The sequence below is a fragment of the Oncorhynchus keta genome, chromosome 14 (genome assembly GCF_023373465.1).
Source record: "Oncorhynchus keta strain PuntledgeMale-10-30-2019 chromosome 14, Oket_V2, whole genome shotgun sequence".
Taxonomy (NCBI): Eukaryota; Metazoa; Chordata; class Actinopteri; order Salmoniformes; family Salmonidae; genus Oncorhynchus; species Oncorhynchus keta.
In genome coordinates, this window is record NC_068434.1 from 48909625 (window position 1) to 48935578 (window position 25954).

Sequence of the window (25954 nt, forward strand, 5' to 3'; positions counted from 1 at the left end):
AAGGGAACACACTAGGCAGAGAGAGAGGGGGGGGCAGAGAGAGAGAGACAGGGGACAGAAAGAGAGAGACGGGGGGGGTGTGAGGGAGCAAGAGAGACAGAGGGAGTGTGAGGGAGACAGGGAGTGTGAGGGAGCGAGAGAGACACGGAGTGTGAGGGAGCGAGAGAGAGACAGTGGGGGTGTGATGGAGTGAGAGAGAGTGTAAGGGAGTTAGAGAGAGAGAGAGAGAGAGAGAGAGAGAGAGAGAGAGAGAGAGAGTGAGGGGAGGGAGAGAGAGTGTGTGAGGGAGGGAGGGAGAAAGAGAGAGTGTGAGGGAGGGAGAGAGAGGGAGAGTGTAAGGGAGTTAGAGAGAGTGTGAGGGAGAGAGAGAGAGATGGAATAAGATAGAGAATGGGGAGCACCAGAGTACCAGCTTCAGCCAGGTTAATGAGGCATCACTGAACAAATTAACCACTGTAGCACGATGACCAGCTGGCTATCAAGCATACACACACACACACACACACACACACACACACACACACACACACACACACACACACACACACACACACACACACACACACACACACACACACACACACACACACACACACACACACACACACAAACTTACAGTATCTCTAGCTAAACATTTATCTCTATCCTATAATTCCAAACGGGCTGGCCGGTGAAATTCCCTGGGTAAAGGAACAAGTCTACCGGTACATTATCATTATTGCAATCTGGCAGAAAATCCAACCAAGCTGCATGATTGGAAGAACAAACTGAATGTGCAAGAGATATTTAGCCATGCTCAGACGAAAATAACAGTTAAATAAAATACGTTGTCATTAGGTAGCAGAGAGAGAGAAAAAAACAAAGGAAGGAAGGGAAGCATCTCCAGGGGTGTGGAAGCAGACAGACACTCACCTTCTAGAACCATCTATAGGTGTGGAGGGTGGTGAGGTGGCTTCTCAGAGCAGAGGTCAGGGGGCCGGAGTTGGGGTTGGACCCTATGGTTCCGTGGATCTCAGTGGCCTTGTGGCTCGTGTCAGTGTAGGTCGCTGGCTCCTTAGACAGAAAAGGGCATACCTGGCTGCATTATAACACACCAGCTCCAAACTACAACACAGAAAAGAAGTGGAGACATTATAGATAAGGTTAGGGAGAGGCAGATGGGGATTTAATGTAAGAGGAGTGGATGGGGAAACAGAGAAAAACGGATGAAAAAAAAACGTTGCCCTCCTTCACACACACATACTACAAAAGGTTGAAACAAGCTTATTCCATTGGCAGAGTGAGAGAAGAGAGAGAGAGAACAGCTCCAGTTTGTCTCTTAGTAGTCCTATCTGTAATAATCCTGGCAGAGCAGCAGCAGCAGAGAGGCTGTGGAAAATCAGCCTTGTGTTCTTGTTAAATCTCTGGCTTTATGATGTGACTTCTGTGGCTATGTGACAGATGAAACAGAGTGAATCTGAACAAGAGCTCTCACACACAAACACAGGCGCACAAACACACTACCACACACACACACACACACACGCACACACACACGTGCACACACAAACGTGCACACACAAACGCAGACCGCACACACACTCTCGCCCAATTTGTCAAGGCAATGTGAGATGTCTGGGACTCAACTGAGAGAGCCATAACCTAGATTTTCACGGAGCGGATACCAAAACCATGTTTTTGTTCTGAATCTAGTCTGGCCTTGATAAAGTTTCCATCATTTAGATGAGTTTAGACAGACAGCAGAGCAGAGTATTACTTAATGGCAGCACAATGTGACTCTATGACAATATCTGAATAACACCTGAAGAAAATAAATAACAAAAAATATGGCATCTCCTCTTGCATCCAAAAAGAGGTGATGTCATAAACTGTTGCCTGATATAAAATATGTACTACATGCTGTATGTCTAAAGGTTGGGAGGAACTGAGGAAGTGGGTAGGACAGAGTAGTGTTTTCATGATTAGGGCTGTTGCAGTGACCGTATTACCGCCACACCGGCGGTCACGAGTCATGAAGGCAGTCAAATTCTATGTGACTGTTTAGTCACGGTAATTAGGCTTCTCCAAGCTCTGATGCCGTTGATGGTAATTAGTAGCCTACCAAACTTGTTAACTGCTAACACTATTGTCCCTCTAATCACTATGACATCAATGCAAATGTAATCAAACATTTGATCAAACATTTCAGGAGAGCCCATGAGCTCAGATCCGGCAATGCGGAAGCATGCAGCTCATCCAGGGCCCACCTGAAAAAGGGCATCAAGATGGCTAAACATGACCACAAACTGCGGATTGAGGAGTACTTCAACAATAACTCCGGCCCTCGACGCATGTGGCAAGGCATCCAAGCCATCACAGACTACCGGCCAAAAAAAACTTAAGTCCTGCCTCCCTCCAACACTGGATCCCCACCAGTTTGCCTACCGACTGAACAGGTCTACAGAGGACGCCATCTCCACAGATTTACACTCTGCCCTGACCCACCTGGACAAAACCAACACCTATGTGAGAATGCTGTTCATAGACTTAAGCTCAGCATTCAATACGGGCATTCCCTCTAGGCTGGTCACAAAACTCCATGACCTAGGGGTCTGCCCCTCTCTCTGTAACTGGACTTTGGACTTCCTAACCAACAGACCCCAGTCTGTTAGGTTAGACAACTTCACCTCCTCAACCCTGAACCTGAACACCAGTGTACCACAGGGCTGCGTGCTGAGCCCCCTCCTGTTACTCCCTCTTCACCTATTCCTGTACACGGTTCCAACACCATCGTCAAGTTTGCAGATGACACCATGGTGGTAGGCCTGATCAGTGACAATGATGGGTCAGTCTACAGGGAGGAGGTCAAGCATCTGGCTGCATGGTGTGCTGACAACAACCTGGTCTTCAATGCAAAGAAAACCAAGGTGCTCATTGTGGATTACAGGAAGTCTAAAAGCTGCAGCCACGCCCAAGTTCTCATTGATGGCATTGAGGTGGAGCGTGTTCCCAGCCTCAAATTCCTGGGTGTCTACATCTCAGAGGACCTCTTCTGGACCCTCAACATCTCAACCCTGGACAAAAAGGAACAGCAGGGGGCTGAAGGAGGCCTGCCAATGCTGTACGGTCGAGAGCGCTCTGACTAACTGCGCCACAGTGTGGTTTGGCGGATGCTCCATGGATGACCAGAAGGCCCTGCAATGGGTGGTGAAGCTCCCTGCCATCGTAGACCTCCAGCGCAAGCGGTGTCTGCATAGGGCGCGTGGCATCAACAGGGACCCTTCACATCCATGCCACAAACTGTTTGCCCTCCTACCATCAGGCAAGCGGTACACGTCTCTACGTTCCTGCACTTGCAGGCTCAAGAACAGTTTCTTTCCAGCTACAGCTACTGTAACCCTGCTGAACTCTGTGACACGGCACTAGAAATATCCACCCGCCCACCGCTTAGTACTGCCTCTCAGGGACCTTATTGCATTACTCTCTTTGCACTCTCCACGGTACTACTGGACTCGAATATTGCTTTGCAAAGTCTGTTAAAAACATTATTCAGTTGTACATGTACATGTCTACCTCGGTAACCTCATTGCTGCTATCCCTGTATTTCAGATGCATGCCTCCTTGTACTTCAATTTGCCTTCATTGCACATTTAGACTTGCCATTTACCTTCATTGCACATTTATACATCCCACTTAATAATATACATTGTATTTAATTGTTTCACTTGTACATTTGTTGTACTGTTTTATTTGCACATCTGGTTAGATGTTAACTGCATTTCCTTGTACTGTACTTGTTCAATGAAGTTTAATCTAATCTAATCTAATCTAATCTCATTTCCAGGATGTGCACTAAAGCATGCGCTGACCAACTGGCAAGTGTCTTCACTGACATTTTCAACCTGTCCCTGACTGTGTCTGTAATACCAACATGTTTCAAGCAGACCACCAAAATCCCTGTGCCCAAGAACACTAAAGTAACCTGCCTAAATGACTACCGACCCGTAGCACTCACGTCTGTAGCCATGAAGTGCTTTGAAAAGGCTGGTCATGGCTCACATCAACACCATTAAAGCTCATCACTAAGCTAAGGACCCTGGGACTAAACACCTCCCTCTGCAACTGGATCCTGGACTTCCTGATGGGCCGCCTCCAGGTGGTGAGGGTAAGTAACAACACATCTGCCACACTGATCCTGAACACGGGGGCACCTCATGGGTGCTATTATTTGCTATTATTTGACCATGCTGTTTATTCATGAACATTTTAACATCTTGGCCATGTTCTGTTATAATCTCCACCCAACACAGCCAGATGAGGACTGGCGACCCCTTATAGCCTGGTTCCTCTCTAGGTTTCTTCCTAGGTTTCGGCCTTTCTAGGGAGTTTTTCCTAGACACTGTGATTCTACAGCTGCATTGCTTGCAGTTTGGGGTTTAGCCTGGGTTTCTGTACAGCACTTTGATATATCAGCTGATGTAAGAAGGGCTATATAAATAAATGAGATTTTTTATTTGCAATGCTCAGTCCCCACCTGTAGTCCCTGTTCACTCATGACTGCACGGCCAGGCACAACTCCAACACCATCATTAAGTTTGCAGACGACACAACTGATCACCGACAGCAATGAGGGAGGAGGTCAGAAACCTGGTCGTGTGGTGCCAGGATAACAACCTCTCCTTCAACGTGATCAAGACAAAGGAGAGGACTGTGGACTACAGGAAAAGGAGGACTGAGCATGCCCCCATTCTCATCGACGGGGCTGTAGTGGAGCAGACTGAGAGCTTCAAGTTCCTTGGTGTCCACATCACCCACCAACAATCATGGTCCAAACACACCAAGACAGTTGTGACAAGGGCACGACAAAGCCTATTCCCCTTCAGGAGACTGAAAAGCTTAGTCATTTTAACTCGACCTACATGTACATATTACCTCAATTACCTCGACTAACCTGTGCCCCCGCACAATGAGTCTGTACCGGTACAGGTTTCCCGACTTTTCTTTTGACAAAAAAGTTCAATTTGTAGGGAAAATGCATAAATTAATTCAAGCTACAAGAGTGTAGGTCTAATGACAATCTCCAAATGTCATTACACCTACAAGTGTTGGTGTTTTGTAACAGATCTCTTTGCATTCATCCAATGGCTGGTGCACTGTTTGGATATTGGAATTATTTTGGGGATGGTTCGGTATGATTCCTTTGGTTTTCCATAAAAAGCTGGGAAAAAAGCTTCCCTGTGGTAGGCTAAGTGGTTAACATGATACGCCTCCGCCTGTAGTATTTGATGGGCGGGGTAAATTTGTACAGTTGAAGCTGCTTTACTCAACTCTGCCTCACAACTAAAGAGTTAAGTTAGCTTCTTAGCTAGTTCTAAAAAGCTTTAGTGTTATTAGCCGTAGCCTATTTAGCAAGCTCGAATCTGCCATGCGACGATTTATATCAGAAATGGACTTCGCCAAACAAATCCAAGAGAGGAAAAAGAGCAATGAGCAGCATCAAACTACCAAGCCCAGCAGTGATGATGTTGCCGAGCTCCAGCTAGCTCCGCGTGCAGAGCCTACCCACCCAGGATAATGGCTCCACAGCCCCGCTGACTGTTCCTGACAATCTTGGAACAGAGTAGCCAGCCCAGGTTAGCCTAAAATCCTACTATAGCTGCAGATTTTCTGTCCAAACACTTTAATTTAAAAGCAACTTGTTCATAGGAAGATAGTGGCTGGAATACTCGGTTACTGTTTTCCATGTCGAAAGTTCTGCTAATGCTAATCCAGCTTCACCCAAACTGGGTATTCTAACTGGAAGCATGATATTGATAGTACCAAACGATTCGCTAAGTACGCAAAGAGCATTTGAAAGGCACTGCATCGTGGAAAGAAACACAAGGTTGAAGTGCTATGGGAACATTGGTGTCAACATTTGTTAATGACGGGCAGCTGGCGAGAAATGTCATATACCTTTTCTGTCTATGATGGAATATACTCTCCGAAAAGACAATGAACTTGCCAATGTGTTTAGTACCCACAATGCCACATACACGTTACACAATATTCAAAATGAACACATGAACACTGACTCATGGGTGGGGCATCCACAGTTAAATGTGTGAACTAATTTTCCACTTTGACAAACGTGTTCAGTGTTATGGTAGGCAGGCATTGCTTAATTGATTGAGTGGGTCGAATTTGATCCAGTGTATTGTGCCATATCTCAACGTGTTGCTGTACTCATGAGTGGCATTGTTTTCCATGTTTGAAGCGGGCCTATTTGTTTGGCAAGACAGCTGCATCTCATTGTAGTAGGCGATAGGCTATAGTTTGGTTATTTGGATCTACATTTTGTTTACTGGGTGCACCTGTGTAATGATCATGCTGTTTAATCAGCTTCTTGATATGCCACACATGTCAGGTGAATGGATTATCTTGGCAAAGGAGAAACACTCATTCACCTGGGATGTAAACAAATTTATGCACAACATTTTAGAGAAATGCGCTTCCCTATCTTCTCGCAATCATGTATAACTCCCTGTCAAAAGACACAATTCTTTGTTGAATAGTTGATTTTAAAAAGCCATAAACCGTAAATGACTACTGTGGCTAGCTATGCTCTCTCTGGCCATGCTTAAGGTTAGCCTAGCTGTAGTTAAACTGTAGCATAAATGCTAATTTCTGATAAGGCCTTCAACATTTGTCTTGTTTTACCAGTCAGTTGATGGAGTAGAGAACTTGAAAAGAAAACTTGGAATTAGTTGAATTGCCTATTCTTGGATAAATTAAATCTTATTGAATTTAATTAAATTAGAAGACCTTGGCCTCCTCTCCCTGTCCTGCTCTTCCAGTGCATAATGTACTGTAGGCATAATGTGATAGGGTGCTGCTTGACTCTGGCCGACAGAAAACAAACAGTAAAACATCAGATATTGGGACAGTTCTGGTCTGTGTGTGTACATACCAGAAGACAACAGTTGTCTCCTCTTATTGGGAGTAAGAAGAACAGACAGGAGAGTGGTTGAACTAGAGGTTTACTATAGCAGAGACTGAGCTAAATAGCCAGTGAATCCTGTGATCGAGAGGTCTAGATTCTGGGATAGGGAAATAGTCACTGATTTGGCTGTGATTTAGCCACATCCATACACAGAGCTGCTCAGACTGGAGCACTGACTCAGACAGAGGGCAAAACATTTTGGAACCATATGTGCAAACATTAGAAAAGATTTAAGTTGAAACAGTTTTTGCATCTCAAAATGGGCATCAACCAATTAAAATCGTTGATTTACTTGCACGTGATAGAAGGCTACATTCTATCTAGTTCCATCAGATAACATGGAACACGTTAGCCCTATGCTAACTTCACCAGCTGACTTTGATTATATCCAGTAACAGGTTCTGCATCAGCCAATTACAAATGTTGACATAGATGGACTTAATGAAAAACTTTTCAATGAGAAAATCCTGAAGTATCCCTTTAAGGACAATGAGAGCCTTTATCTCTAATGTCCTTCATACTGGACACAGAGACATAAAAATGGTATCCATGAATCTGACTGGGGATGTAGATAAAATGTTTGCATTGTATGTTGTAAGGAGGTTCCCCCTTCCACTGTGCTAATGGAGTAAAGCCAACCATGCTGGCACGTGTCCCTTGTGAATTAGCTGTGAATCAGGATCTCTGAATGGCTATGTTCAACTGTGTATTTACTGTTGGCTTCCACAACTGTATCTTTCCCTCTCTCCTTCCATCTGTGATATAGGAGCTGGGTAGGATATAGGCGCTGAAGTCAGGCTCATTCATGACCTGTATCTGTGACGAGGGGGATCTGGAGCTGATCTATGCTAACATGCCAAACATCTCAGAAAGGACAAAAGGTGATTACTAACAAGACGGTACATCATAAGTGTTTAGTATTATTACCCTTTCAATACATGGCACTCATCAACTTATCCTCATTTTTCTACAGATGGAGGACAGAAGTGTCCTCTGACTGAAAGACAGGTTGATACTGATGTCTGAATTGGGACAGACCTTGCACTCAAGCATTAAAATTATAAAAGACATCGATTGCTTGTTATTGTCTTTTGTTATTATTGAATCGAATTCTTTCTTCAAACATGCCAGGGAACTCCGTTCTTATATGGGACACACTACACGAAGGTATAATATTAGCACATTGTTATATTAGCAGAACACTGCTTCTACAGTATGTGAAGGATGGTTTATTCTACATGGAAATTTGAATGTTATCAAAACATTGTTTAGAATATCTACATAAGTTCAGCAATTGCACTCTTCCCATATTACTCTGTAGGCTACTGAGCGATTCAACGATTGGTCAGTAGCTACAGAGTGGTATGAGAAGAGTGGCATCCTCTGGTATTTCACATCTGCCTGTGGTTATTGAACTCTGTCATATCTATGATGGAGTGTCATGCACTCCAACCCTCCTGTCACCTGGCTGCACCTGTAATACATACTACATAGATGGAATCACCCACTGGAGACTGGAAGACAGAACCTCACCCAGAGAGATGTGCATTTCAGTGGGTGGTTAGAAAACCAAATCCTTAGATTTGGCCAAATAGACAAATATAATGCCCTTCTAGTTCATGTTAGACAGCTGAAGTTGTACTCTACACACATATCAATATGATATTGAAAGCATGAAATGTTTTGTCTTTGTCACATGGACACATACATTTTTTGTTGATCAATGTATGTACACCAGTACTGGCAACTCTCACGCATTGGCCATGAAACACACACATTTGACCCTCTTCACACGCCACACTTCTTATATCTCAAACATTGGAAAGTATAGTGCTTTTATTTGTCTAATTAGTCCAATGTTGAAATCGGAGGATATGAGCCTGTAATTTAACATCACAAGTGGAACCTCTGAACCGCGGCACATTGAAGTATATGATTGGTCTAGTTATGTAAGGGATCAAGGGAATTGGATGCACTTTTTAAAGAAACACCACTCAAGATTAGATTGGAGCTGAATAGAGAGAGAACGTTCTCTGCTTTATAAAACTGTATAAAGAGCAGCACTGTTCACAACAAAAGTAGGTCGCATGCACCAAAGTCAATTTAATCCACATTGCATTAGTCCCCTTGTTTGGTGATTGGAATTTAGGTTGTGACAGACCTACAATATGTTTTAGCAGGAAAGTTTGGTAGGGTGACCTGATTTGTATCTGATTTTCAGACAGTGAACCCAAAAGTGTAAGTTTGATTCTAGAGGGGGGACAATAGAGAAATAATTTGGTTAGGGTGTAGGGGCAGATTAATGCAGTCTTGTTTTCAGGAGATATGATCTACTTACTTTACTTAGTCTGATCAGTGAAACAATTCTCATTCTTAACAATGGACAAAAATATTGAGTAATTAATTATATGCTTATTCAAAAAGAACACTACTGTTATTCCCCACACTTATTTTATTATTCCATTTCTTCCCAATTTTGCCACAAAGCAAAAAACAGGTTTTTAGAAATGTTTGCAAATGTATATAAAAAACAACTGAAATATCACATTTACATAAGTATTCAGACCCTTTACTCAGTACTTCGTTGAAGCAGCCTCAAGTTTTCTTGGGTATGACACTACAAGCTTGGCACATCTGTATTTTGGGAGTTTCTCACATTCTTTGCAGATCCTATCAAGCTCTGTCAGGTTGGATGGGGAGCGTCGTTGCACAGTTATTTTCAGGTCTCTCCAGAGATGTTCGATCGGGTTCAAGTCCAGGCTCTGGCTGGGCCACTCAAGGACATTCAGAGACTTGTCCTGAAGCCACTCCTGCATTGTCTTGGCTGTGTGCTTAGGGTCATTGTCCTGTTGGAAGGTGAAACTTTGCCCTGGTCCAGAGCGCTCTAGAGGATTTCTCTGTACTTTGCTCCGTTCATCTTTCCCTCGATCCTGACTAGTCTCCCAGTTCCTACCACTGAAAAACATCCCCACAGCATGATGCTGCCACCACCATGCTTCACCGTAGGGATGGTGCCAGGTTTCCTCCAGACGTGACGCTAGGAATTCTGGCCAAAGAGTTCAATCTTGGTTTCATCAGACCAGAGACTCCTTTAGATGCCTTTTGGCAAATTCCAAGCGGGCTGTCATGTGCCTTCTACTGAGGAATGGCTTCCGTCTGGCCACTTTACCATAAAGGCCTGATGGGTGGAGTGCTGCAGAGATGGTTGTCCCTTTGAAAGGTTCTCCGATCTCCACAGAGGAACTCTGGAACGAACTAAACTAAACGAATTGCAAAGACAGGCAATCCAGCTCCTAAAGTTATGTAGGTCAGGAACAACCAAATTATATATTTTTGGTGAGTTTGGACATTTACAGGCGAATGTGAAAGAGAGACATTGTGCAAATTATAAAAGTTTTGACACATGCTTGTCTGAAGGAAGAACAATACTGGCTCTGAAGCAGCATGTGTACACGCAGCTCTGCTCGGAGACAAGGGGGGAGGAGCAGACAAGCGCAGAACGGAGAGGAGAAGAAAACACAAGGAAATCAAGCAGTGGTAGCTGTACAGATAACTCATCCAAAGGGCTTTGACTTCTCAAACACTATATGATGCCTCGTCACCTTATTATTTCAGCCACTTGCTTAGATAAGTTAAACTTTGGGGTCACGTTAACGCAGAATTATGCATTTTTCACACAGGAAAAAAATATAAAACGCATAAGAAATATCTCGCTGCGTTTTGTAAACGTAGATCTAAAATGCTTGTTGTTATTTTTGCTCAGCATCAGACACATTTTTGCACTTTCCTCAGTGTAGCCAGCCTACTTTGCTCCAGTTAAACATGGGACATGTAGCTGGCTACATTCTTTCTATGATAAATATTAGAAACATGATGGCCATGCAACGTTTTTGCAAAAAAATACATTTTTTTCATTGAAACTAATTTACTCGTGTGGCTGCCAGCCAAATAGCGTTTGACTTCTGCAGAATGTGTTGAACTAATGTATTTTATGTGAAGTGCGGCAGGGTAGCCTAGTGGTTAGAGCATTGGACTAGTAACCGGAAGGTTGCAAGTTCAAATCCCCAAGCTGACAAGGTACAAATCTGTTGTTCTGCCCCTGAACAGGTAGTTAAACCCACTGTTCCTAGGCTGTCATTGTAAATAAGAATTTGGTCTTAACTGACTTGCCAAGTTAAATAAAGGTATAAAATAAAAAAGTGAAACTATAGTTTCATATCCCGGATCATTCTATTGAAGCAAAAAAACACTGACTCTCAATATAAAATGCGACCCCTGTCAATATACAGTTAGAATCAACTGCTCCCTCTTTCTCCCGTCGTGCTATTTACAAACAAACGCGACTGGCTCAACTGTTCTGGGGAACTACCTTCATAACGTGACAGGTGATAGGAAGAACGCTATCTGCTTTATTTCCTAAAGTATTGCACAAGTTGACTGTAGGTATTCACTTAAAAAGTTGCTAGAAATATTGAAATTTATTGAAACAAATAAATAAACGGCAAAAACCATCCTGTGGCTATTTACAAATACCCCAGTATATGATATGTACAGTATATCGCCCAAGCCTACTCAGAACTGTTGACCCAACTCAATAGGTGGACTGTCACGAATCTGTGTGTCTTGTGTTCCGTTTGAGGTGTTCCCCTCATTAAGCAGTAACAGGCGTAGTCTGGTAGTTGTGCCATTTTAGCTGTTGGTATAATATACACTACTGTAAATACTACAGTATACTGCAGTCATGTAAGAAAAAACATTACAGTAAGTACTACATTGAAGTCAACAAAAACATAACTGAATACTATAGTATATAAATATAATAATACTACCGTATTTAAACTATAGTATACTATAGTATTTTTTTCATAAAGGAAGCATCAAAACGAGGCCAAATCAGGAAGTTCAGTCACTCTTTAAAGGCTGTTTAAGATAAATATAAACCACAGATAGACCAAACAGCAAAGCATACTATAAATACATACATACAGTATGTAGCAATAACTTTTGACTTGTACAATTATCGAAACCTGAATCTACACTTCAGAACCAATGATAAACATAGTTCCTCTATATCTTGTCTGTCTATAGTAGTCAGTCAGGGTGGGAGTGTTATAGTTGTTGTGATCATGCTTGGCTGAATCTCCCCACGCAGAGCAAGCTGCTGCCGGATTGTCATGGTGTGCTCCTGGGTTGTCATGGAGATGCCTCGGAAATAACTTCCACTGGGACGGCAGGTGAAGGAAGTGATCTTTACACTGGACGCATCTCAATAGTCTAACGTGGCCTCCTCTCCTTCATCTCAATAGTCTCAGAAGGCCACCTCCTCTCAGGTATCTCAAGGAAAGGATATGAGGCACCCAGAAAGTCAGACACAGAAACCTCTGTCCACCAATGGAAATACAGCACCTACTGTCCTCTCGACCAATGGAAAAGCAAGAAAAGACAGACATAATACAGACACTGTTCTGACAGGGAGACAGCATGGACAGTGAACCCTCCTGTCATTGTAAAACCCCAGTTACTGATCACAAATCATTTACACCAAGGATGGGAGGCAGTCGGGAATACACAATCAGATAGTGGCGTTTGTGTGTGTGTGTGTGTGTGTGTGTGTGTGTGTGTGTGTGTGTGTGTGTGTGTGTGTGTGTGTGTGTGTGTGTGTGTGTGTGTGTGTGTGTGTGTGTGTGTGTGTGTGTGTGTGTATATTTGACAGTGGCCTTGGGGATAGAAATCCTCTCACTGGTGCCCATTGATTAAGCACAAACACTCATATATACAACAATGACCAAGCTGTCTAATACTCTTTCTCACACACACACACACACACACACACACACACACACACACACACACACACACACACACACACACACACACACACACACACACACACACACACACACACACACACACACACACACACACACACACACACACACACACACACACACAAGATCTCTGAAGTCAGCTTAGCTTAGCTCAGTGTGTGTTAGAGCAGGTTGACAATGACAAGGCTGGAAAACCTTCAGCATCACACACACACACACAGGGATGACATCTGTGGGGTGACAGAAGTGGTTTGTCCTCCACTGTCTGACAGGAACAAACACTAGGTTGTGTCAGACTGGGGTTGAAGATCAACACTGAAGGGAGAACACAACAGCATTTCTCAGACAGTACTAAGACACTATCTCAGAAACACACACAGTCATGTAGTGATAGATAGTGTTGTTGGAAGATCTGTCATGTTCTAGCCTCACTACACTCCACTCCACTGGAAATGGCATTTCTATTGACAAAAACATGTTATTTCATCACGACAGGTAAAGGGTATGAACTGTGGATTACAATTTATCTTTACGGGAGTGATATTATTCATATTTGGTTATTGCGTGTTCTTTCTGGTGGCTTACATGCGGACCACACCACTCGCGTTACGTGCGTGAGCGTTGCAAAATAAACTTACACATACAGTACATGTTATTCAATAATTTCATCAAAACTGCTTGCGAGCGTTTGCATAGCCAGGTGCTAAAATAGAACTTGGTTGACACGCTGCAAGTCCCGCCTCTCCCATCATCTTATTGGTTTTTAGGAGTGTGTGTGATTGAAAGATGAAATTAGGTCAACACTCCAGTTCAGTTGGTGGTGGTAATGCACCTTAAAGTTGGTTGCCAACCGCCATATACAGTCGTGGCCAAAAGTTTTGAGAATGACACAAATATTAATTTTCACAGAGTCTGCTGCCTCAGTTTGTATCATCCAATTTGCATTTACTCCAGAATGTTATGAAGAGTGATCAGATGAATTGCAATTAATTGCAAAGTCCCTCTTTGCCATGCAAATGAACTGAATCCTCAAAAAACATTTCCACTGCATTTCAGACCTGCCACAAAAGGTACAGCTGACATGTCAGTGATTCTCTCGTTAACACAGCTGTGAGTGTTGACGAGGACAAGGCTGGAGATCACTCTGTCATGCTGATTGATTTCGAATAACAGACTGGAAGCTTCAAAATGAGGGTGGTGCTTGGAATCATTGTTCTTCCTCTGTCAGCCATGGTTACCTGCAAGGAAACACGTGCCGTCATCATTGCTTTGCACAAAAAGGGCCTCACAGGCAAGGATATTGCTGCCAGTAAGATTGCACCTAAATCAACCATTTATCGGATCATCAAGAACTTCAAGGAGAGCGGTTCAATTGTTGTGAAGTCCAGCAAGCGCCCGGACCGTCTCCTAAAGTTGATTCATCTGCGGGATCGGGACACCACCAGTACAGAGCTTGCTCAGGAATGGCAGCAGGCAGGTGTGAGTGCATCTGCACGCACAGTGAGGCGAAGACTTTTGGAGGATGACCTAGTGTCAAGAAGGGCAGCGGGGACAGACTGATATTCTGCAAAAGGTACAGGGTTTGGACTGCCTGGAAATGGGGTAAAGTCATTTTCTCTGATGAATCCCCTTTCAGATTGTTTGGGTAATCCAGAAAAAAGCTTGTCTGGAAAAGACAAGGTGAGCGCTACCATCAGTCCTGTGTCATGCCAACAGTAAAGCATCCTGAGACAATTCATGTGTGGGGTTGCTTCTCAGCCAAGGGAGTGGGCTCACTCACAATTTTGCCTAAGAACACAGCCATGAATAAAGAATGGTACCAACACATCCTCCGAGAGCAACTTATCCCAACCACCAGTTAGGTGACGAACAATGCCTTTTCCAGCATGATGGAGCACCTTGCCATAATGCAAAAGTGATAACTAAGTGGCTCGGGGAACAAAACATCAATATTTTGGGTCCATGGCCAGGAAACTCCCCAAATCTTAATCCCATTGAGAATTAGTGGTCAATCCTCAAGAGGCGGGTGGACAAACAAAACCCCACAAATTCTGACAAACTCCAAGCATTGATTATGCAAGAATGGGCTGCCATCAGTCAGGATGTGGCCCAGAAGTTAATTGACAGCATGCCAGGGCGGATTGCAGAGGTCTTGAAAAAGAAGGGTCAACACTGCAAATATTGACTCTTTGCATCAACTTCATGTAATTGTCAATAAAAGCCTTTGACACTTATAAAATGCTTGTAATTATACTTCAGTATTCCATAGTAACATCTGACAAAAATATCTAAAGACACTGAAGCAGCAAAATTTGTGGAAATTAATATTTGTGTCATTCTCAAAACTTTTGGCCACGACTGTATAGTCCAAAGAAGAAGAGGAAAACTGACGGAGGAGAGATTACAAGAAACTAACTAGGTTTACTTTTTTATCTGTGGATTAAGTCAAGGACCTTGCGCATTTCAGGTAAAATAACAACCCAATGTCTATATCCCTGGAAAAATGTACTAGCAACAGCAAGCTAGCTAGCTAAATTGAAATGAATGTTTCATGCGTTTCATGAGTTTGTTTTGATATTTCAAACTGTGTCCTGATCGCGTCTGGTATGGATGGACAAAATCAACATGCCTGCGATGGAGCATGCGCGTGCCCGATCTGGTCAGCATATTACAATACAATCTGACTGTTGAAAACAGATGTAGTGCCAGCCTGAGTCATCTTTATCTCCACAGAAAGGACTAATATTCTCTGTCCATTTCCACTCTGCACTGAGATAAAAATATTGGTGCTATTTCAGTACCTTCAATGTGTGTGTGCAGATACACTGTCTTTGTCAGTGTATCTGTCTGTGAGCGTGTGTGTGTGGCCTTGGCTCAGATACCAAATCTAAAAGCTGTGTGTGTGTGAGACCAAAGAGCTATCTCTTAGACTCTATAGGCCCCTGAGCCATATCTTCTTCCCTTTGCCTCTCTGACTGCCTCTTTCCCATCTTCGCTGCCCCTCACCTTTCCTGCCTCCCTGTCACCTTTTTCCCAGCTTTCCAACACTCTGGGTTCATCTCTTCATCCACCTTCCCCCTTTCTATCTGGTACGATATCTCGTCACACCTACCACTCATTTTCTCTCCCTTCTCCCTTCCTCCTCCTCTTCTCACCCTGAGCCATCTCAACCTCCCTCCCTCCCTCCTCTCACCCTGCGCCCTTTCTCCCTCAACTTCCCTCCCTCCACCTCTCTCTCTGGCACAATTTCTCCTCAGGCCTTACCACTTTTTCTTTCCTCTCCTTCTTTCCATTATCTACCTCCCCCTCTCTTCTAGTTGTGTGACCTCACAGAAATGCTCAAGAATTATCGGAGTGGGCTTTGGCTAAGTGTGCTCCAGGCTTTTAGCCTAGTGGTTAGAACGTTGGGCCAGTAACCAAAAGGTTGCTGGATCGAATCCCTGATCTGACAAGGTAAAGATCTGTAATTCTGCCCCTGAGCAAGGCATTTAACCCACTGTTCCCCGGGCACCAAAGATGCGGATGTCGATTATGGCAGCCCCCCGCATCTCTCTGATTCAGATAGGTTAAATGCAGAAGACACATTTCAGTTGAAGGCATTCAGTTGTACAACTGACTAGGTATCCCCCTTTGCCTAGTTGATGTGAGATCCACCCACTCGCTCAACTACCCCTGGTACACCCCAGTCACAACCACAACTGCTCTCTCTCTCTCTCTCTCTCTCTCTCTCTCTCTCTCTCTCTCTCTCTCTCTCTCTCTCTCTCTCTCTCTCTCTCTCACCACCTCCTCAGCCCCCCACACACACTCTCATGCTTGGCTGAAACCGGCAGGCACTCAGGGCTTGTATGCATGGATGCCTGTTTGTGTAAGACGCAGCGTGTAGAGCTAGGTTGTGGATTAAATGACAGAAAGCTTAACAATGTAACAGTGAGAGGTGAAACACATACAGTCATTATAATATCTGATTAAAGCAGTAGACTAATGATCCTAGAGAGGAGTCATGTGGTCTGTCTGACTCACTGAGTTTAAAGAAGTATTAGCCAGAAAAGCTTATAATACTACTGTACCCTTATAATCATTTTTGTTACACGCGTTTATGTCATAGTTGTATCATTGTAATGTGATTGTACGAAGAGTTCATGTTAGATGAATGTCACAGGGTTGTCATGTGACTTATAAGCGAGGGGCGAGTGAGAGAATAGAGGGAGAGCAGAGAGAGAAACATAAATATGTGTTAACAAAAGAGCGAGAGAGAAAGACAACTCTGCACTAACAAAGGGAGGGCGAGCTGGAATGCTAATAGCCTAATTTCAACAGGACATTCAAGAGTAAAACGCACTGTATTAATATTCTGTCAGTTTCACTTTCTCCGCAGTCATAGACCTGAATAACATGAATATTCAATGGATTATTACTGTCCGTATATATACACACTGCTGTTCAAGCGTTTGGGGTCACTTAGAAATGTCCTTGATTTTGAAAGAAAAGCACATTTCTTGTCCATTAAAATAACATCAGAAATACAGATCAGAAATACAGGGTAGACATTGTTAATGTTGTAAATGACTATTGTAGTTGGAAATGGCAGATTTTTTACGGAATACCTACATTGTACAGAGACAACCAAGATGGCATAGCAGTTACATTTACATTTTACATTTAAGTCATTTAGCAGACGCTCTTATCCAGAGCGACTTACAAATTGGTGCATTCACCAATTTCAGTTCAGACGTCTTTTGTCCTTGTCTTGTCGTGTCCTGTATATATATATATTTACAACTTTTTTCACATACATTTTATTTTTATTTTCCATCAATTCATCTTCAAAACACTCTCCTGCAACCCGCCTCACCAATTTATATTTATAAAAAAGTATTATTTACCTCAAATCTGTAATCCTCCAAGAAGCTAGCCAGAAACTCCAAGAAGCTAGCCAGAAACTAGCCAGAAGCTAGCCAGGAGCTAGCCAGAAGCTAGCCCAGAAGCTAATCCAGAAGCTAATCAGAAGCTAGTTCAGAAGCTAGTTAGCTTCTTTACTGGCATATCGTTAGTATTCAGCTAACCACGGTTTGTGGTCATCAGCTATCCTTTAGCTCGAAAATCTATCGCCAGTTTTGTACGGCGCAGCGCGGCTCCATGTCCCTGGATTTCAACTGCTCTCTGGACATTCATACCCAGAATTCACAGCCAGCTAGCTGCTTTCCGTGTGACTATCGGCTTTCGTCGATTCCGGAGCAAACATCAATTATTCCGGAGCTAGCCAGCTCCGTCAATCACTCCTGAGTTCCATCAATCACTCCTGGGTTGCAGTCACCTATCCGGACCCATTTTACTGCCTACGCGGAGCCCCACCGGGCCTTCACAACTGGACTGCCGACATTATCTACCCGAAGGAGATCTGGCTGGTTCCTCCGTCGCGACGTTACCTGAACGCCCATCTGCAGCCTGCTAACCGTTAGCTGTCTTACCGGCTGCTATCTGAATAGACAATCGGACAATTTTTTATTTTTATTATTATTATGTTTTCTTCTTGGGCCTCTATAACTATATCTATTGTTTTTATTTTTGTTGTTGTTGTGTGATTTGGATTAATCCCCTCTACCACACGGAACCCCACTAATCTACTGACGGAACGCAAGAGGTGGCTAACAACAGACCTCCATCCTATGCTAGCTTGCTACCGATGGCCTGGCTAGCTGTCTAAATCGCCGTGACCCCCAACCAACCTCTCCACTCACTGGACCCTTTTGATCACTCGACTAAGCATGCCTCTCCTTAATGTCAATATGTCCTGTCCATTGCTGTTCTGGTTAGTGTTTATTGGCTTATTTCACTGTAGAGCCTCTAGTCCTGCTCACTATACCTTATCCAACCTATTAGTTCCACCACCCACACATGCAATGACATCTCCTGGTTTCAATGATGTTTCTAGAGATAATATCTCTCTCTTCATCACTCAATACCTAGGTTTACCTCCACTGTATTCACATCCTACCATACCTTTGTCTGTACATTATACCTTGATGCTATTTTATCGCCCCCAGAAACCTCCTTTTACTCTCTGTTCCAGACGTTCTAGACGACCAATTCTTATTGCTTTTAGCCGCACCCTTATTCTACTCCTCCTCTGTTCCTCTGGCGATGTAGAGGTGAATCCAGGCCCTGCAGTGCCTAGCTCCACTCCTATTCCCCAGGCGCTCTCTTTTGACGACTTCTGTAACCGTAATAGCCTTGGTTTCATGCATGTTAACATTAGAAGCCTCCTCCCTAAGTTTGTTCTATTCACTGCTTTAGCACACTCTGCCAACCCGGATGTTCTAGCTGTGTCTGAATCCTGGCTTAGGAAGACCACCAAAAATTCAGAAATTTTAATTCCAAACTACAACATTTTCAGACAAGATAGAACTGCCAAAGGGGGCGGTGTTGCAATCTACTGCAAAGATAGCCTGCAGAGTTCTGTCCTACTATCCAGGTCTGTACCCAAACAATTTGAACTTCTACTTTTAAAAATCCACCTCTCTAAAAACAAGTCTCTCACCGTTGCCGCCTGCTATAGACCACCCTCTGCCCCCAGCTGTGCTCTGGACACCATATGTGAACTGATTGCCCCCCATCTATCTTCAGAGCTTGTGCTGCTAGGCAACCTAAACTGGAACATGCTTAACACCCCAGCCATCCTACAATCTAAACTTGATGCCCTCAATCTCACACAAATTATCAATGAACCTACCAGGTACCTCCCCAAAGCCTTAAACACGGGCACCCTCATAGATATCATCCTAACCAACTTCCCCTCTAAATACACCTCTGCTGTCTTCAACCAAGATCTCAGCGATCACTGCCTCATTGCCTGCATCCGTAATGGGTCAGCGGTCAAACGACCTCCACTCATCACTGTAAAACGCTCCCTGAAACACTTCAGCGAGCAGGCCTTTCTAATCGACCTGGCCGGGGTATCCTGGAAGGATATTGATCTCATCCCGTCAGTAGAGGATGCCTGGATATTTTAAAAAAAAAATGCCTTCCTAACCATCTTAAATAAACATGCCCCATTCAAGAAATTTAGAACCAGGAACAGATATCGCCCTTGGTTCTCCCCAGACCTGACTGCCCTTAACCAACACAAAAACATCATATGGTGTTCTGCATTAGCATCGAACAGCCCCCGTGATATGCAGCTGTTCAGGGAAGCTAGAAACCATTATACACATGCAGTTAGAAAAGCCAAGGCTAGCTTTTTCAAGCAGAAATTTGCTTCCTGCAACACGAACTCAAAAAAGTTCTGGGACACTGTAAAGTCCATGGAGAATAAGAACACCTCCTCCCAGCTGCCCACTGCACTGAAGATAGGAAACACTGTCAGCACTGATAAATCCACCATCATTGAGAATTTGAATAAGCATTTTTCTACAGCTGGCCATGCTTTCCACCTGGCTACTCCTACCCCGGTCAACAGCACTGCACCCCCAACAGCAACTTGCCCAAGCCTTCCCCATTTCTCCTTCTCCCAAATCCATTCAGCTGATGTTCTGAAAGAGCTGCAAAATCTGGACCCCTTACAAGTCAGCCGGGCTAGACAATCTGGACCCTTTCTTTCTAAAATTATCTGCCGAAATTGTTGCCACCCCGATTACTAGCCTGTTCAACCTCTCTTTCGTGTCGTCTGAGATTCCCAAAGATTGGAAAGCAGTTGCGGTCATCCCCCTCTTCAAAGGGGGGGACACTCTTGACCCAAACTGCTACAGACCTATATCTATCCTACCATGCCTTTCTAACGTCTTCGAAAGCCAAGTCAACAAACAGATTACCGACCATTTCGAATCTCACCATACCTTCTCTGCTATGCAATCTGGTTTCAGAGCTGGTCATGGGTGCACCTCCGCGACGCTCAAGGTCCTAAACGATATCTTAACCGCCATCGATAAGAAACATTACTGTGCAGCCGTATTCATTGATCTGGCCAAGGCTTTCGACTCTGTCAATCACCACATCCTCATCGGCAGACTCGACAGCCTTGGTTTCTCAAATGATTGCCTCGCCTGGTTCACCAACTACTTCTCTGATAGAGTTCAGTCTGTCAAATCGGAGGGTCTGCAGTCCGGACCTCTGGCAGTCTCTATGGGGGTGCCACAGGGTTCAATTCTTGATCAATTCTTGATCAATGAGGTCGCTCTTGCTGCTGGTGTGTCTCTGATCCACCTCTACGCAGACGACACCATTCTGTATACTTCCGGCCCTTCTTTGGACACTGTGTTAACAACCCTCCAGGCAAGCTTCAATGCCATACAACTCTCCTTCCGTGGCCTCCAATTGCTCTTAAATACAAGTAAAACTAAATGCATGCTCTTCAACCGATCGCTACCTGAACCTACCCGCCTGTCTAACATCACTACTCTGGACGGCTCTGACTTAGAATACGTGGACAACTACAAATACTTAGGTGTCTGGTGAGACTGTAAACTCTCCTTCCAGACCCATATCAAACATCTCCAATCCAAAGTTAAATCTAGAATTGGCTTCCTATTTCGCAACAAAGCATCCTTCACTCATGCTGCCAAACATACCCTTGTAAAACTGACCATCCTACCAATCCTCGACTTTGGCGATGTCATTTACAAAATAGCCTCCAATACCCTACTCAACAAATTGGATGCAGTCTATCACAGTGTAATCCGTTTTGTCACCAAAGCCCCATATACTACCCACCATTGCGACCTGTATGCTCTCGTTGCGACCTGTATGCTCTCTGGCTCCATGTCATCTACAAGACCCTGCTAGGTAAAGTCCCCCCTTATCTCAGCTCGCTGGTCACCATAGCATCTCCCACCTGTAGCACACGCTCCAGCAGGTATATCTCTCTAGTCACTCCCAAAACCAATTCTTTCTTTGGCCGCCTCTCCTTCCAGTTCTCTGCTGCCAATGACTGGAACGAACAACATCTCTGAAACTGGAAACACTTATCTCCCTCACTAGCTTTAAGCACCAACTGTCAGAGCAGCTCACAGATTACTGCACCTGTACATAGCCCACCTATAATTTAGCCCAAACAACTACCTCTTTCCCAACTGTATTTCACTTATTTATTTATTTTGCTCCTTTGCACCCCATTATTTTTATTTCTACTTTGCACATTCTTCCATTGCAAAACTACCATTCCAGTGTTTTACTTGCTATATTGTATTTACTTTGCCACCATGGCCTTTTTTGCCTTTACCTCCCTTCTCACCTCATTTGCTCACATCGTATATAGACTTGTTTATACTGTATTATTGACTGTATGTTTGTTTTACTCCATGTGTAACTCTGTGTCGTTGTATCTGTCGAACTGCTTTGCTTTATCTTGGCCAGGTTGCAATTGTAAATGAGAACTTGTTTTCAACTTGCCTACCTGGTTAAATAAAGGTAAAATAAATAAAATAAATGAAATAAATAAATAAATCAGCAATCATCACTCCTGAGTTGCAATGGCACGTTGTGATAGCTAATCCAAGCAGAGTTGCAAAGAAAATGCCATATCTCAGACTGGCCAATAAAAATAAAAGATTAAGATGGGCAAAATAACACAGACACTGGACAGAGGAACTCTGCCAAGAAGGCCAGCATCCCAGAGTCGCCTCTTCACTGTCGACATTGAGAATATTTAATGAAACTGCCAGATGAGTACTTGTGAGGAGTCTGTTTCTCAAACTAGACACTCTAAGGTACTTGTCCTCTTGCTCAGTTGTGCAGTCATGCACCAGGGCATCCCACTCCTCTTTCCATTCTGGTTAGAGACAGTTTGCACTGTTCTGTGAAGGTACTCGTACACAGCGTTGTACGAGATCTTCAGTTTCTTGGCAATTTCTTGCATGGAATAGCTTTAATTTCTCAGAACAAGAATAGACTGATGAGTTTCAGAAGAAAGTCCTTTGTTTCTGGACATTTTGAGCCTGTGATCAAACCCACAAATGCTGATGCGCAAGATACTCAACTAGTCTAAAAAAGGTCAGGCTTCTTTAGTCAGAACAACAGTTTTCAGCTGCGCTAACATAACTGCAAAGGGGTTCCTAATGATCAATCAGCCTTTTAATTAGCTAACACAACGTGCCATTGGAACACAAGGAGTGATGGTTGCTGATAATGTGCCTCTGTAGATATTCCATAAAAAATCTGCCCTTTCCAACTACAATAGTCATTTACAACATTAACAATGTCTACACTGTAGGTTGTAACTGCCAGGTCGCACTTGTAGGTCGCAGTTGTAAATGAGAACTTGTTCTCAACTGGCCTACCTGGTTAAATAAAGGTGAAATAAATAAAAAATCTGATCAATTTGATGTTATTTTAATGGACAAAAAATTTGATTTTCTTTCAAAAACAAGGACATTTCTAAATGACCCCAAACTTTTGAACGGTAGTGTGGGTGTGTGTATATATACACTGCTCAAAAAAATAAAGGAAACACTTAAACAACACAATGTAACTCCAAGTCAATCACACTTCTGTGAAATCAAACTGTCCACTTAGGAAGCAACACTGATTGACAAATTTCACATGCTGTTGTGCAAATGGAATAGACAACAGGTGGAAATTATAGGCAATTAGCAAGACATCCCCCAATAAAGGAGTGGTTCTGCAGGTGGGGACCACAGACCACTTCTCAGTTCCTATGCTTCCTGGCTGATGTTTTGGTCACTTTTGAATGCTGGCTGTGCTTTCACTCTAGTGGTAGCATGAGACGGAGTCTACAACCCACACAAGTGGCTCAGGTAAGTGCAGCTCATCCAGGATGGAACATCAATGCGAGCTGTGACAAGGTTTGCTGTGTCTGTCAGCGTAGTGTCCAGAGCATGGAGGCGCTACCAGGAGACAGGCCAGTACATCAGGAGATGTGGAGGAGGCCGTAGGAGGGCAACAACCCAGCAGCAGGACCGCTACCTCCGCCTTTGTGCAAGGAGGAGCACTGCCAGAGCCCTGCAAAATGACCTCCAGCAGGCCACAAATGTGCATGTGTCTGCTCAAACGGTCAGAAACAGACTCCATGAGGGTGGTATGGGGGCCCGACGTTCACAGGTGTGCTTACAGCCCAACACCGTGCAGGACATTTGGCATTTGCCAGAGAACACCAAGATTGGCAAATTCGCCACTGGCACCCTGTGCTCTTCACAGATGAAAGCAGGTTCACACTGAGCACATGTGACAGACGTGACAGTCTGGAGACGCCGTGGAGAACGTTCTGCTGCATGCAACATCCTCCAACATGACCGGTTTGGCGGTGGGTCAGTCATGGTGTGGGGTGTCATTTCTGACTGCCATTAGGTACCGAGATGAGATCCTCAGACCCCTTGTGAGAACATATGCTGGTGCGGTTGGCTCTGAGTTCATCCTAATGCAAGACAATGCTAGACCTCATGTGGCTGGAGTGTGTCAGCAGTTCCTGCAAGAGGAAGGCATTGATGCTATGGACTGGCAAGCCCGTTCCCCAGACCTGAATACAATTGAGCACATCTGGGACATCATGTCTCACTCCATCCACCAACGCCACTTTGCACCACAGACTGTCCAGGAGTTGGCAGATGCTTTAGTCCAGGCCTGGGAGGAGATCCCTCAGGAGACCATCCACCACCTCATCAGGAGCATGCCCAGGTGTTGTAGGGAGGTCATATATATATATATATATATATATATATATATATATATATATATATATATATATATATATATATATATATATATATATATATATATATATATATATATATATATATATATATAAAATCACACACAAGGCGCACACACACACAGGCGCACACACACACAGGCGCACACACACACAGGCGCACACACACACACACACACACACACACACACACACACACACACACACACACACAATACTGTCCATTATCAACACACTAACTTCGTACAGCAATTGTGACGCAGGTCCAAAGTTTGTAGATCCCAAACTCCTCAAATTCCAATTAACAGCTTCATACAAAAAAAATCCAGATTGGCAGATCATTTTCCAAATTTAACATAAATTCCCACATAGAGGACTACCCGCTGACTGATAACATTAATATGCAGGAGCTAACTCTAAGGTTTAGTCCGCATTAAATATTCCCTTTCACTGTAATAGTTCTAGTGACACAGTAGTACACCACATTATATATGTAGCAGGGTGCAATTTGGGACAAAGCCTATGATTCATAACGATAATCTATTGTAATCTATTAATATAATCTAATAGCAAACCAAGCAGAGGCCAGAAATAGACACAAAGCCATATGGCGCATTACTCCATCCCTCTATTCTTCTATCATCCCTCTTTTCCATCCATCCATCCAGAATGACTGCTCCCTTTCATTGAAGCCACGGAAGTTAAGGCCAACCGCGGTACTGCAGGCATTTTTAGCAGAAAACAGGATCCCCGTTACAGTAAATAGAAAAATTGCGATCTTCGTGGTCAATATTTGTGTAAATGAAATAAAAAAATCGAAAGCAAACATGGGAGCAATAATTGCTTATACTACACCAGATGTATGTCCTTGAACAGATTATTTCAAAATTGCACAAAGTTCTAAGGACAATTTAGTTGCTAATCGATCCTGGGCTGTATCACAACCGGCCGTGATCGGGAGTCCCATAGGGCGGCGCACAATTGGACCAGCGTCGTCCGGGTTAGGGGAGGGTTTGGCCGGAGTAGGCTGTCATTGTAAAATAAGAATTTGGTTAAATAAAGGTTAAATAAATAAAATAATGCCAGCCTGCAGTACCCCGGTCAGCCTTGAGTTACTCAATGAGAGGAGGCAGCACTGAGCTAGCCTGCAACGTCTCTTCCTGGTTTAGCTCAAACTGCACATTTTATGTCTCCATGGGCAGCCATTTTAACTGATTTCATTTGGCTTCCAATGCGCTATTGAATCTTCACATTGGAATTAATGGTGTCACATGATCAATTGCTTCGTCCATTCATATCATGGGTTCAAATAGGCTGGCTCAAGCAAACATTCAGGATGTTTGAAAGAGAACAATTACGACTTGAACCCAGGTCTGATGCACAGAAGAGAGGTTATGTTTAGGTTATACAGGCCATATGTTTTCTGTCTACCCAATTATGCTGATATGCTATTGATATTACAACACAGCAGAGTAATAGGCCAGTAGGATGTACTGTAAAGACATA

General features: G+C 43.7%; 1 protein-coding gene and 1 long non-coding RNA gene across 6 annotated transcripts in view; one reads left to right on the plus strand and one right to left on the minus strand.

The window, feature by feature from the left end:
* LOC118393558 (amyloid-beta A4 precursor protein-binding family A member 1) overlaps positions 1 to 25954 on the minus strand; it is a 105494-nt gene that overhangs the window by 63816 nt on the left and 15724 nt on the right. For 3 of the 5 annotated variants that reach the window (XM_035786320.2, XM_035786323.2, XM_035786317.2), the window contains exon 2: positions 913 to 1104. The exons of 1 other annotated variant lie outside the window; for it this stretch is intronic. The gene's annotated coding sequence lies outside the window, so the exon portion shown is untranslated. The remainder of the gene's footprint in view (positions 1 to 912; positions 1105 to 25954) is intronic. One more of the 5 variants, XM_035786319.2, reaches the window with a different exon arrangement.
* LOC118393560 (uncharacterized) lies at positions 4963 to 8035 on the plus strand. The gene is made up of 3 exons (XR_004827571.2): positions 4963 to 5612; positions 7728 to 7842; positions 7935 to 8035. It is a non-coding gene; the product is annotated as an uncharacterized LOC118393560 (long non-coding RNA).